The sequence below is a fragment of the Bombus huntii genome, chromosome 11, assembly GCF_024542735.1.
Source record: "Bombus huntii isolate Logan2020A chromosome 11, iyBomHunt1.1, whole genome shotgun sequence".
NCBI lineage: Eukaryota > Metazoa > Arthropoda > Insecta > Hymenoptera > Apidae > Bombus > Bombus huntii.
The window spans coordinates 7,797,235-7,812,816 of NC_066248.1; the positions used below are offsets into that span (position 1 = coordinate 7,797,235).

Below are 15,582 nucleotides of genomic sequence, written 5' to 3' on the forward strand. Positions count from 1 at the left end.
TTTAACCCACGCTTTTACTAGAGATATTAACATATCCACGATGTTAATAAGAAATATAAAACGATCGTAAAACGTGGAACTGAAAACCGTTGTGAACAGAGAACATTCATATCTACAGAATGATATTTACTCTGTAAACCTCGTACATAATAATACCTCTATTTTGTTTTCCTTCTTCTTTTTAGGAACAATTTCTCCCCTTTTTCAAGTTTTTTTCAATTTTCTTAATATAGAATCCTGACAGTAATAGTTGCTGTATAAATGGACACATAACTAATACAATAAAGTAGAATAATATGTTGATAAACATGTAAAACAAAATTTAGAACACAGACGTGTTAAGACGATTTTCAAAAGCATTGTAAAATTTTAAGAATTCTTTTGCTCTCTTATCCTTGTAAGAAAAAATTCGGGAAATTTTTAAACGATATCTTTTCACATTTTCTCCTTATACACTTGGTGCGTGAAATATTTTGTAATATTGAGATTGTTACACAACCGTGAGATATTGTTTAATAAGGGTAGCAGGTTGGTCACGAGGTAAGCGCGAGGGCTGCGAAGTTATCGTTCGAAAAGTGGAACTGTCGGCGAAAAAAAATTTAGTGCAGCTGTTGTACGGCCCCTGATAACATTACGTTTCGTGGCCCGTATTCTGTCGAGCACGCGATCTCTACCCAATCGGGGCCTCCTTATCTCGACGTCAGCACGACCTTATCGTTAACTCCGAGTATTCGACTGAAAAAAATGCACACCGGCATCGCGTACCTTTTTCCTCTTCTATTCCTCTCTATAAATCCTCTCGAAGGAGCCCTCTTTGCAGATGCTTATCGTTATTTCTGTCCCTTATCCATGGAACTTATGATATTCCGATATTTCGATATATAATAAGATTGATATTTTTTTTTACTTTTCTTTATTCTTTAACTTCGGACTTTTATGTGCTCACGGCAAGAAAATATCAGAACTGATTGCGATTGTTTATTTCAACATGTAACATGTAATTATTGTAAATATATTTGGTGTAGTAGTATTTGGTATAATAATCTAGTTTGCTATATGGTAGAGAGCTAATTGTTGTTGCATTGTAGTGATATTAGCTATAACAATTTTTTATTAAAGGACAGATTTTTAGGGGAAAAAAAATGGAAAAATTAATATTCTTATAATATTTTATAATTTTATTCTTAAGGAGTGAAAATATTCGACAGTTTGTACAAAGAATCTTTTATGAGGACCAACGATTCTACTTCTACTTTTAAAAATGTTATACATGCTATGTTATGAATATTTTCTATAAAATGAACAATTTTCTTTTATCTAAAATTTTTCTTACGAAACTTTTATCTCGTAAAGTAAAAATACAGTCGAAATTTGCTTCTCCTTTGAGTCGTACCTATCTCCTAAAAAAAAAAAAAAGAACTGGGATTCATTGGATCGTTGAATAAAAATGGCAGTAGTTAAGGAGTTCATGTAAATTGGCGCTGGAAAAAATTCAGAGAAAAGGTATAGGTATTTAAAACAAAAAGGAGAGAAAGAGAGACGAATCCTGTTTCGTCTAACGAGAAAAACGGGAAAAATAACGAGTGTTTATGAAAGGAAGTTTTATGGTTCGTCACATCGATGGTGCGCCGCGATTGATCGATTGTCCATCATTGAGAGTCTGGAAAAACGAGCTTTTCGGTGTCGACGCTCAAATAATAGCCCGCGGCGTTCGATATGCAAAATTGTCCTGCAATCGACGACCCATGAAATCAAAAAAAGAAAGATAAAAAAAAAGTAAACGAGATCCGAAAACAAAGTCGGAAACCAATAGCATACATACGCCAAACGGAAGTTACTAACTGCCATAATTATTCCATGTGTCTCGATTTGATATTCTTCATCTGCGCTTTTTTCGTCTACTTGTACATTTTATTTTTGCTCTTGTTTCTACTTTGTTCTCTTTTTTTTCGTTTCCTTCTTCCCATTTTTGGAAAGAAGTTAACACTTTGGTTTATGTATACATTTTATGGCTATACTTGTTAAATCTAATTATTAGTTGACATATTTATGGTTTTTCGAGTTTCGATCGTATTTATTAGTACACTTTTTTCCAATGTCTCGTGAACATACAAGTTCACTTTATCAAAGCAGACCCGAAAAAACGATCAAAAGCTAAAATACCACAAACATGTCTAATCATCGTAAAAGCTTAAAATCTAAAAGTAACTACATATTAGCTTTTGAAATATGTCTTCATATAAATCTTCGATTTTATGAACTGAAACGTAATTCAAAATTAGAGTGGAGAGTTGATTCGGCCATATATATGTAATAGTTGGTCACAAGTGTATCTCGATATTATAAAGCAAAAGTTTAATGCAGATCGATGAGTTTGCTAGGCGTTACCGGTTTCGCCCTTTTTCCTACCTTCCCTTTTTTCCTTTTTTTTTGTGTGTGTGTGTTCTCTTTTTTAGTTTTTGCTTTTTCAACGAGCTTAGGTGAAGTAACTTCTTTTTTGTTGGAAACAAATTTAGGCGAAACAATTGAATACAAAGCTGCTGCATTCCATTTTCCGCTTCGACACGACTCGTCGTTTCTCGTTCCGGGCAGTTTTTTTTTTTTGCCACTCCTCTGTACTTTCTCTCCGTCGATATCTATCGGAGAGATATTGAAAGGATGGATTTTCATTATCGCGCCCCCTTTAACCCCCTCGCCTCATCGATTCTCGATTTCAATCGTTGAAATAGATTCCCCTTCTCGCGATTTCGATATTAAGTTCAGCTTTTTTTCCGAATTTTGTACCTGGCCGGAGTCTTTTCTTTTCGTTATTCCTGAAGCAAAGCAGAACAACAAAGTGACGTATTACAGTTTGTTGAAATTTCTCACCGATTATACGAAAAAATATTAATTTGAATTTTAATCAATTATGTCACGATGTCTACCTGTCAAATATACATATGGTATGTCGGATATATACATATACGATATATTCTTATACATAAATGATTTCATTTTATCCGTATTTTTTATCCAGATAATATTAATTAAAAATTTCGAAGACTGTTAATTCTATGTATATTCTCCGCTTCTCAATTTTTCCAGTAACCCGAATTTTTTAGTTTCCTGTTAAGATCAACGATATTATTAGAAATCAAGTTTAGTACCAGAATTTCCTGATAAAACTATCACGCTGATGTTTTGCACGCGAAACAGATACATTTTACCAAGAAATATCTCCGTTTACCGGTAGATTTTCCCTGGTTAATATACGGGTTACGTCGAATTCCTGCCGGAGATCTCGTAATTTCCGTAACCCGGGCTATTTATTTCCTGATGACCATCAAGTATATCTCCGTTTACTTAGCGAACTACTATCTTGCTACATTTACCGTGGTATTCGATTCGTTTACTCGATACGAGAATCCTGATCAGGCCATTTGTACCTGAGCTCTGCTAAATTCACGATAACATCTTTCTGAAATTATATAATTACTTAAATAATTGCTACGTTATCGGAATCGATAATCGATAATCGGAAATTCACTCTATCTCGAATAAATATAATTTTCTAAACGATTTCTGTATCAATCAGTTTATCGAAAAATAAAAAAATTGTATTAAAAAGAGAAGAAGATCGATTCGCTTTTTGTTACTGTTTAATACCTAAATTAATCTTTCATATGAAATTGTTATCTTTAATGCAGAACAATCTCTGAAGATGAAACAACGATTACTTTAATAATTCAACATTTTTATATTCAACCCCATTGAAGATATTTGAATAAACTTTAGCTATGCAATAAAAGTATACGTAAGGGAAAAGTAAATGAAAAATTCTATCACGTTTCACAAAGAATTCTCAACTTAATTCTTTATGCTTTTCGTCGACGTATTTCCATTCATCAGCAGACACCATTTTCCCTTCGTTACTCTATCTTGTCGCGTTATTTACGAACACCACAATTTGTTTACCGGCTTTCTGTATTTTCATCAACGTCTACATCGCGCGATTAATATCCGACGTACTCGTGACAACGAATTGCAAACGAACTCCCTGTTTTCTCTCTCTTTCCATCAACCTTAAAGAACTTAAGATACTTAAAGCAAATCGTGATCTACGAGGAGCTGGTAACAGGGCTTGGCACATCGAGGGAGCGGCTGACTTGGCTCGAATCACCTCGTTTTTCGAGGCGAGCCGCTAATTAAGAAATACTCCCCTTAATGTCTACTCTAGCAACACGGAGACGTACTTCAGCCAACCACCCCCCGTGTTTCATCCTTGTCCACCACGCCTGTTTCTAATCTCATCGTTATTTCAATGGGAATTGCGGATCGCTTTGTATGGAAAGACCGATTTCCAAGGTTTACTCTTTAGTACGATACATCGGAGAATCTGGTCAACAGGTGGTGTGGTTAAAAGGTTGATGGTACAGAGTAAAATTAATGGGTACGATTCTTTTAGCAGATTTTGGGTAAAGTTATAAATATAAAATACTGGGGATACTATGTACGTTGTTGTTTCAGTGGAGTTGGAAGCGAGGTGACAAATAATGTTATCACTACTTTTTAATACATAGCGATGTTTGATTGTAATCTTTGCTTATATATTTCCTATATGTCTCAAAATCATAATCGTACAATCGTTAAAGGTAATATATATACAGGGTGGTTGGTAACTGGTGGTACAAGCGGAAAGGGGGTGATTCTACGCGAAAACGAAGTCGAAAATATAGAATAAAAATTTTTCGTTTGAGGCTTTGTTTTCGAGAAAATCGATTTTGAATTTTCGCTCGGTACGCGTGCACTTTATCACGTCTCGTTATAACGGATCTCACTGTAGATCGTTGTCTCGATGGAAAAATTTAAAAAAAGAAATTCTCTTTTTTAATTTTTATTCTATATTTTCGACTTCTTTTTTCGCGTAGAATCACCACCTTTCCGCTTGTACCACTAGTCACCAACCACCCTGTGTATTTGTATGTGTAAAAAATTTTATACGGGGTGTCCCTATATCGTTCCGCATAATTTCGCCAGAAAATAAAAAGAAGATGAAAAATTCTGATGCGGATTCGAAACAACAACGTATTGGTTGTCATTCGATAGAGCATAAAAACAGATTGGCGATATTTATTTGATAGGATGTTTTAAAACATGTTTTTTCCTTAGGTTGCCAAATAAAGACAAGGATATCCATCCGGTGTGAATGAATACCCTGTCTTGGACCAAATCTATATATACGTATGTCTAACATATGTTTTAATGCGTCGCAAAATTGTAGTTATTAGTTCATGTGCGCCATGGGATGAAAAAGCTTAAAAATCGCCGCTCTACGTAAATGTAAATGAAAATTGCTATATCCACCGTTTCCCCTTCCACCGTTCCAGCTACCTGCATTAGCCTATTCGGTTGGACGGGGAATCCCCACCAAATTTCGACCGAACTAGATCCACTATCGAGTCCTCGCAATGTCAAACCGAAGTCAGTTAATCCGCGCCCCTCAAACCGAAACCGTCGCGTTGATCGTTCCTAACGACGAATTTAGAACTTGTCCCTGAAAGCAAACATCGCCTGGAGGCCATTTGACAAGAATTTATTTCGTCTAGCCGCTATCAGCGCGCCTCTCCTGCCGGTGCAACAGGTGATTACACGCGTTCGGCAAATATCGTCCAATTAAACGTCCCTGGCATCGCCGTTTGCCCGGCACTCGTCACTTTCTCTCGTCGATGCCTGCCGATTCTCCAAACCATTCGGCAAATTTCCTGGCTACGTCACGAACGTTGTCCACGGGGCAATTCGCGCTCGTCGATCAACCGACGAACGAACGAACCGCGTCAATTGAGAACTAATCCTACCTTTATACCGCTGGCACTGTGCTACCAACGCTCGAATTCGATGTACAATGTAACACGTGTTTGGAGGGCGAGCCGTGGGATCACGTGTCGGGAGTCGAGTGAATTATTGTCTCTGTTGTGAAATTTGTGGACAGTTGTGGCAGTTGGTGGTGTGTTGCTCCGAGTCGATAGAGATGGTGTAGAGCGATGAAAGTTTGGCCGAACATTTGTAGAACTGTTCGAAAGTGTCCTCCAGAGTGGACGAAGTTGATGGGAATTAGGTGAGTTTACACACATACGCGGTACTTATTTAACACAATCAGAAACTTGTCACCACGTTTTTGTATAACGCGATTGCAAAATTATCTATGTACGTGATGTATAAAATTATCCATTTACGTTATTCATCTTCCGATATAGAATCGAAACTTGGGAAACGTATTCCGGAAAATTTCTTGTTGCTAACAATGCTTGATGCATGCGCTTGTCAAATGTGCAAACATCTAACAGAATGTATAATCCCTTTACTCTTATACTTGATCTACCTATACTTAATCCATCGCACGTGCAAATTTACGTGAAACTGAATTAACATTTAGTAGGGCAATTATATAACCACATTCCCAATTTAATAACGCAATTTTAAAAACTTGTTTCTTCGTGTCTAAAGGTATAGTTCCTTCTCGAACTTCGCGACTATTTTCACCCCTTTACTACGAACAATTGCCAATTGTAAAAAATACTTGTGAAATATTTCTTTAGTATACTATAAACGTATCACAGTATAACTTCGCCCAATGTATTTTTCTTTTTTTTTTTTATCAAGTCAATGTAACAGACATATTCTCTTTTACTATCTACTCAAATAAATTTCCTGCAACTTCCTTTGGAAATTCCCATCAAAATTTACATCTTTCTCAACATTCGCATGAAAATGTAGTGAAACACGAAATCCGAAATTTTTCCACCCTCTGTACGTCAGTCAAACTGTCTGTTCTCTTTCGTCCTTTATCCCCTGACCACCCGTTTCGATGAAAGCCGGGCACGCGGAATATTTTAACATACACAATTGACTTGGGCGCTCGCTTATTGGATCGAGGCATAGATGCACGTGTGTGCATGTTCAGAATGGCCTTCGAATTCCAGGGCGGAATCATGGTTGTGGGGACAGGGCGAGGAATAGGTTAGCGGGGAGGACCTTCGAACCTATTGGGATTTTCAATTGAACGGACACGGAACGTCGTGGAATTCGTGTGCGCCTCGAAAGTCGAGGAATGAAGTAATCCTCGCTGAATGAATGACCTTTTCCGCGGCGGCGCGACTTTACGGTACTCGTTGCACGGTTCATCGCGATTATGCGAATCGTAGGCATTCCTGGATTATTCTCGAGCACGCGTGGATTCATTATTGTGTTCTTTCTTTTTCTTTTCTCGTTTTGCTGCTTCAGGGAAGATAGACGAGTCTCGATTACACTTCTTCGTGGTACTATATGTACATAGCGAGTTTTAGAATTGGTTTCTAGTTTGAAAATTGAATTCGGAGGGATAGTTGGTTTTGATAATTGATATTTGCCTTGGGAAATTAACGTTCCTTTACTCTTATCGCGTTTTATGATCAATAGAAGCCAACGTTTAATTAACAAGGGATGTTACACTGCTAATTAGGTTATACAAATCAAAAACATAATGGGTGGACATTTCTGACGATATAAGAGAGTTCCTGTAATAAAATATCTTTTACGTTGAACGTTCATAATTGGAATTTTTGCTTGTTAAGAAGATCGTTTAATTCAAGAAATATAGAGTTTTCAAATTACGACATTTTGTAACCAAATATTATCCAAAGATCGTTCAACGTGTTGGCTGTCATAGTGGGCTCATGTTACTAGATCGTTTAGAATGGTTGCAGTAAGATAAATTTTATGGGCTACAAAATTATCAACAGTGTGAATGATTCAGATGACATGATCAAAAAAAATTGGCAAACACAATGTGATAGTTTGCAAAAATTAAACGTTACGACGAATATGGTATATTTCAATTTGTTGCGACTGCCAGGGCAAAGTATATACATATCATAAATTCACGTGGAAGTAAACATGTTGCTTTTATAACAAATTATACAAAGTTTTCTAAATAGTTGTCAAAACACATTTCCATGTCGTCGAAGAATCTATCGAACTTTCTCCGTGTGTACCGTAGAAGCATACATTTTACCTCGAATCTGGAAAACTGCCCCATAAAATAAGACAAGCCAATTCTCCCGTTACATCGATTTTACTTTATTTAGCAGTATGATCCCTCCAAAACCTAAGGAACGACGACTGTTCCTTACAAATTCTTATCTGCCACGCCTTACTCCTTCTCTTTTCCTCCCCTCTGTTATTCTCTCGCGAGGATAGGGATGAAAGAGCGTCAAAAGTCGGCCCCTAGAAACCGGGAAGACAGCAAGTTTCGCTGGTATTGCAGTCGTTACACGGTTGAAAGTTTAAGCTTCCCGTCCTCTTGTCAGCTGAACGTGACGCGCTCGCACGACGACGAACTTCGTCGCCTTATCGTCCCGCTATAAATATTTGATATGAAATCCTTATCCCCGGTAAAAGATGAAAATCCATTTGCCGTGACGAAGAAATAATGCAAAATCCAGGGAAATATGGGCGTGCGCCCTTTCGCGGCGGGACGGGGGCCTTCTGTGAACTTCGGATATTGCAGGTCTCGAAACGCAGCGACTTGGCGAACGACAGGTTGCTCGTTAACCTTTCACCTTTATTTCCGCGTCTCGAGACACTGGAATCGGTAAAGGTTGCTTCTTAATACAGTTCATCCCGTTTGCGTCGAGCTTACACACCAAGACGAACTTTTTAACGACGCTATTTTATTCCGATGGCATTCGGATATAAAGGAATAGACATTACGCCAAGAAATTTCGAAGATTGAAAAAATCTATGCAAACGTGATAATCATACAGCGGTTGTTTATGTATTTTCATATATTTAGAAACATAGGCGAAGAGGAATTTGCTTCACCTGTTAAATAATACAAGTACTGTACCTTGAATAGTTTAGATACTTTTGCATATTATATTCGCATCCTGTGCATTTCTGCATCTATGAATGTATAAACATCAATAAAGTGATAATATAGGTACAGTGGTGAGGATATAAATAGGGAAAAATTATTGCGTTAGATTCGTCTTAATTTAACTCGTATTCCTTACCACGAATAAAAATTTAGAAGTCGTCCTATATTTATGGTGCTTCAAAATATGTAAGAAACTTGTTTTTAAATTCTTTACTATAGAGCAAGCATTTCCTTATTTATACGCTCGTTATCGCATGCAATAAATGCAATATAATACAAGAGGAAAATTAATATTTTTAGGACATTTGGAAGCTCTTTGATTAACCCTTGATATTTTTATTGCAAAACACGTGAAATCTCGCGTCTTATTGGGAAAAACCGGCGAAATATATATCTATCTTCGAAATATCGTGTAAATGACACGAAACGAGATATTTTGTGCACAGACAAGAAAGGGTTCGTGAACGTCTGTTAATATCGATTGAATATCGATAAAATATCGATTAAAATAAGAAATTTGTTCTTGGCCTTTAGTCTTTTGTTCAGAGATTCGTTTTATTCCTCGTCTGACTTCGTCGTATTAGATTCGGGACAAAGACCCGTTCAATGATCGCCAGAGGGTAGTTTGACTCGACTTCTAGTTCAACCGGCGTAGAGAACTTCTTTCACAGGGTAGTTTCGGAGGGAATGAGGAATTTGGATCTGGTCGATCGAGGAGTTAACACTCGTTACGTGCCACGGAATTTCGTTTGAACCTTTGGAAACTTGACCCTTCGTTTGAAATTGCTCTTTCTTTTCTTCATTTCTGCTGCCTTTAATCCTATCTCTTATATGAACGTGACAACGATGATCACGGCAGCGTCTGAAGCTTTTCGAACCCTAAGCATACAAATCAAAGTCGCTGCTCTTTTTATAGGAACAATGATTTGTCTCAGACTCAAGGAATATAAAATGTAAATAAAAAATCGTTACTAAATTATTTTAAGGAATTGAACATTTTTATTTTCTAATTTTCTCATTTCTGAACTTATCAATAATATCCTCGTAACAAAGTGTTTTTAGAATATTCATTTCTGTGTACAGTCATGCCAGTGTATTATGTTGCAAAAAAGTAGCACGTAAATAATCTTTTGCCAATTTCAGTACCGAGAAATGTGGATATAATTTTGTTTTCTATTATAAAATTCAACTTTTCAGAAGCAATGAATACATTCTCAGTCTTACTTAATATATCAAACTGTTCAATTTCCACTTCTAACTCACCAGCATTTTATTTTACAACTTTAATGGTGTAATATAAATTGGTATATATAATAGTGTAATATAATATGCATAATAGAAGTAATATGAATTTCTGTAATATAAGTTTTACAATATATAAATGCTTCCTCGTTATAATCGTATACAGGTACGTAAATTTAACACACAAACTCCTTCCAACTGTACATTGTTCTCATTGTTATTATCGAAAAATATTTTATTTGTAATTTGTCATTGTTTTCTGTATTTCATTGGAATAACATTTTCAGTTTCATCTTCAAACTCCTTGCAGTTTTAAGCATAGTTTTAATAAAATTGCTTATGCCATCGTATAATGATACCACTGTAGATATCGAAGCTGCGGATGATTACAACGATTTGCTAACAGCATTTATTCTATCGAAAATTGTTCCCCAAATACGTGTTAATGAAACAAATACGAATTCATCGAGTAATCGCTTCTACTCGAACAATTGGCCTTTCAATTTCGTTTACGGATAATTTGTTTAATGCTGTTTCAATGTTAACACAATTTTCTTTTGTGGCATTTACTGCATCAACTCTTGCAGATCACCTTGTATTTGATAAAGGATTTGCAATAAGTACCGCTATTGGTATACACCACTTAATTAAATTTAGAATTCAGTGAATTTATTTATTTCATACGCTAATGAGAAATATCTCTGTTCGAGCCTATCTTTCTTGGCTAACGATAGACGCGATCCCGACGATGATATTAAGCAAATTCGTACTTTTGAAAATATAATTAAGAAAATACTAGGTAGAAAATTATCTTACTTTCAGCTGTTATATAGAAAGCGTTAATACTTTGAATATTTTTTCCGTGTTACGTGCATTCCGTGCTATTTTGCATTTCCAAATTTCCTACAAATGTTTAGAAACCCGTAGTCAAATAATAAATAGTATTCTTTTGTTTGTAAGAAACTTAATCCGAAATTTGTATTAATTGCATTGTATAAAAAATCTCGTTCAAGAAATGTCATTAACAACGTCTACTCTCACAATCAGTAAATATCTGTGGCATAAAACACTTTGCAATAAAAGGTTCTTCCGAAAGAATCTCTCGAATCTTCTAAAACTGGCAAAAGTTCCGTGGAAGAATGTATTTCTGCAAGGGTGTAAAGAATGTAAACGAAATAAAGGAAAGAAAAGAGAAGCGTATTCTTGTACGTGTCGTCGGGTTTAGCATCGTTGAGAGTGCATCGCGATACGGTGACAAAGGCACGGCAGATTTTCTGCTCGCGAGCGAGTCACAACTTTCGAGCACCCTAACGCCTCTCTTATTGTTATAAACGAGAAAAGTGCTCGGCCGGGACGGCGAAAAACTCGTTTTTCTTCTCGTGCATGCCTCGTAGCATGTTTCACAAGCCCAACTTCCTCTCACCTCGACTCTTCGACGATGTTCCTCGGTTTTCCGTCTCCTCTACTAGTAAAAATTTCTCCCGTATGGTTATCATCTTCTTATCTTCTTTCCAAATTCTGCTAGATTCGCACTTCCTTCGTAATATTTCGATATGTATGTATTCAGGACACGAATTAGTCGTTCTACTATATCGTAAAATGAAAATTAATCCTTCGGGCAATTTTTCTAATATGATCCATTAGCAATTTCAACGTGCTTGTATAGCCAAATTTCGTTAAACCGAAAGTTTCACATTGCAAGTTAATTATCGTGGGTGTATGAAATTATTTATGATATATTTTTCGAATAAAAATTTGCACGTTGTGTGCAGAATATGAAAGGATAAATCTTGCCAATAAATATTATAATTACCGTAAATATTACCATATTCATCGATAATACAGAGTATTTCATTCTATTCGATACCCTGCGTCATTGAGAAAATATGAACATCGAATTAAATCTTAGTTCAAAGAAACCATAAATGATATTACCCTGTATGACACTGAAAAACGTAAGGCCGCGTGTTTTACAAGGTGCATTTTTCATCCTTTCATTTGAAATACCTTTTATCTTCTTTCTTTCCTTCTTTAACCCCTCAGCGACGTCCTTTGTACTTCGTATGGATCTCCGTTTCTTCATTTACCGCCGCGCCGCCCTCGTCTCCGTACATTCTATGGATTTCAGTTTCTTCGTATGTAGCCGACTGTCCTTTGAATCTATTTAGCTGGAAGAGAAACAGGAAGCAAGTGGTATACACACGAAGTTGTTGAAAAGGCTGTTGTACTCACAGTCGTTTTAAATTCTTCCACAATTTATGAATAAATAACGCGATATAGAGAAAAGACGCGGTTTGGATAAAATATAAAACGTTGGCAAAACCGAAGGACAAACGCTGTCTGAGAAGGGTCGCTGCGAATGATGGATAGTTCACGAGACACAAAGAAGATGAGTTGTCCGCTCCAAGTATAAGGAAGGAAAGATTTCGCGTACTGTTGTCAAGAATCTGGTAGTTTCTATTTATCAGATTGTCCGAAAAGTTTCTTTCGTTTTATGAGAAAATAATAGACGCACGTTTTTTGTTTTATATTATTTCGTCGAATTACGTATCCATTTTGTTCTGTTTAGATAAACATTGCGTCATTTCACAGACTTGGTTTCACGTTTGTATGAAGGTGCACTGTTGTAAAAAGCACGTTTGCGAAAGAAAGACACTTCTCGGACAACTTAATAGATTTATCTTTCGAATGGTATTGTATTAAACAAAGTTATTGAAATCAAGTCTTTCAGATCGTGTAAATCTATGTCTGCATAGACGATATAGAAAGATGATCCTTCATCGACTAACTAATCCAAATATTTATTTATTTGTTCACGGGCTGAAGTTCTTTAATACGTAATACTTCATAGAAAAATAAAGACAACGAGCATCGGGTTACAATAGATCGTCGATAAAAGTACACATCCTTCTGTTCAATACTTTAAGTATTTAATACCTTAATGTACCGTGAATCGTGCTATGTAATCTTATAAATAATTGTATCTTAAAATATACGATTATTCGTAGTATCGTAGTTATGACAAAAGTCCTAAAATATGACAAACATCGCACAAGAGAGTTACAATTTTTAAACGATGCAACAAAGAGAGCCAACAATTATATCTTCCAATGTGTTCGGGTAGCCGTAACAAAAATATTGAAACAGATCCAGAAAGAAACCGGACAAATTTAATAACCAAGAACAAATTCGATAATCAAGCGATCAACTCGATCGCTACGACTAGAAACGAATCGGATTCGGTTGAAATTTTCGCCGAACGTCGATTCGCTCCGGTCAGAAACTCGAACCTGAAACTTTATGGACGACACGGACCTAGCCCAAACCGAGGTGATCGAAACAAGCCGGGAAATTCGATCGATGGAAAACTCGGTTTTCGAATCGCGAATCGGACGTCATGGGGAGGAGCGTAGTGGATGGGATAGCGTCGATGTACAATTAGTCGCGCGAAGTTTAACTTGCAAATATGGAGACGGGAGAAACGTCGGCATCGGGTCAGATCGATTCGTTTCCGAGCGTCCAATTAATTCCCGCTCACGGAAATTCCACGAGCATGACGCGTCGTCAAATTCAATTTCGCTGGGGCCTGACGCTGCTCGCCCGACGATCCACCCATCCACCAAGCTACCGGCTTCGGCCGCCAAATAGAATCTTATTTTAATGAGTCGCGCCGCGATCGAAATACCGCATCCCGAAATAAAGAGAGCTCGCTGTACCCGGGGCCACGAATCCCCTGAATCTTTGATGAGGGTGTCTCCGGGATCATTCGTATCCTGGCTTTTTAGCAATACCCCGACGCTCGTTGCAAAATGAAACGGCCCCTTCGTATTCATGCGTCATTCGCTAAATGTTTCGCGGTCTTTGCACGGGCCGTTTCTACTGGCGGAAATAATTGGATTTTAGGGAATAATAATAATATCGAATGGGGAGGGTTTTCTAAAGCTAAGGTGAAAACGTTGGTTGGAATTATTCGTCGTAGGAATTTTGTTAATTTATAACGATGAACTTTTGGAGATTTTTTACTAAATACTTGGAGAGAAACTTTTCCTCCTGCGTACCGTTCGTTTTGATCTTTGTGGTACAAGTTCCGTGTTTTAATTGTTGGTAATTCCAGTGTAAACTTTCTAGTTACGAAAGCGGTTTGCGTTAATACTGCTGGAAAAAATGTATGCAAATGTAAACATTTAAGTAGGAGAAACGAACGCAATATCGTCCAGGCGTCATATTTCGTAAAAAAAAAAAAAAAGTATCGGCTGAGCGTTAGTGGAACCGACACAGAATTCAAATTATAGATAAATATATGTGTAAAGGACACATTTTAATCGTATCGTTGTTAATGGAAACAATTTCTCCTCCGTGCTGGTCCTCATGGTTTAATAAGTCCAATACGTGTCAAGGTAACTTTTAGAAAAACATTCTTATAATTCTTCTGATATTATTGAAGCCTACCGGAACAGAGAATCTCGTAATAAATAAAATTGCAAGAAATTTGTGCGTGTGATAGTCCGTATTATTATGTTATTATAGTCATTTGAAAGAAAGATCCGGCCAAAAGAAAGTCTAAATAATCCTGAACATTCGAACCAATGATGTTTACATATTACACGACGATATTAGAAAGAAAGCAATTGTTCGATCAGGTTTGATCAGGGATTCGTTGGGAAATAGAAATTCGCTAAGCATGCGGGAGAAAAGGACAATGTACACAAGGGCGAGGGTAGTCTAAGAGAAAAAATTGGCATATTGAAATTCTGAGGAGCCATGGCTCGTTGCAAGAAGAAGCCGCAGCCAGCAGCTAACGGTTGCGGCACCCTCGTAACCCAATTTAGAAGAGGACACAAAAGAGTATTCGGTGATATTGAGCCGTGAGATGCGACCTACTTGCAAACCGACCGACCGACCGTTTCTGCCTTACCTTTTCCCTTCTTCCTTCCTTCGAACCGCCGTGTTTTTACCTCCTCCTCCTCCTTAGCGACACCTTTTCGCGATTTCACCGACGATATCTGCACCTATAGTTTTACTTTTTCGATTATACGATGGGATTTATACGATTTTGATTCACTTTAAAATTAAATTTCCGTACAAGAGCGAAGGTTTTCGAGCGTTTTTAGACAATTTCTTAAGAATCGTCTTAGAAAGTACGAATTTCGGAGTTTCAGTTCCTAGTATATAATTACGCGAACTAATCTTCGTGTTTGTTTTTCACCCATGATAAACACAAAACCAGCTTGTAAATATAGCAAAGTGTCAATCGCCAGCAACCGTGTTCAGCATCACCAATAAACTAAAATTAGCTCGGAAGATCGATTTCAGTCATCGACCTAACGGGTTCTCTCGAAACTCCACTTGCCTCGGATCAAATCGGACTCTCGCGTCGATTTCTATCAGAAAAGATGATGTAAATTATTCTAATAAATTACACATCGCTGAAACTTTTTCCTCAAACG

General features: G+C 37.0%; 1 protein-coding gene across 3 annotated transcripts in view; it reads left to right on the forward strand.

The window, feature by feature from the left end:
- LOC126871355 (acetylcholine receptor subunit alpha-like) overlaps nt 1–15,582 on the forward strand; it is a 102,343-nt gene that overhangs the window by 46,884 nt on the left and 39,877 nt on the right. Inside the window, exon 3 of one of the 3 annotated variants that reach the window (XM_050630063.1) lies at nt 5,149–5,220. The exons of the other annotated variants lie outside the window; for them this stretch is intronic. The gene's annotated coding sequence lies outside the window, so the exon portion shown is untranslated. The remainder of the gene's footprint in view (nt 1–5,148; nt 5,221–15,582) is intronic. 3 annotated transcript variants of the gene reach the window in all.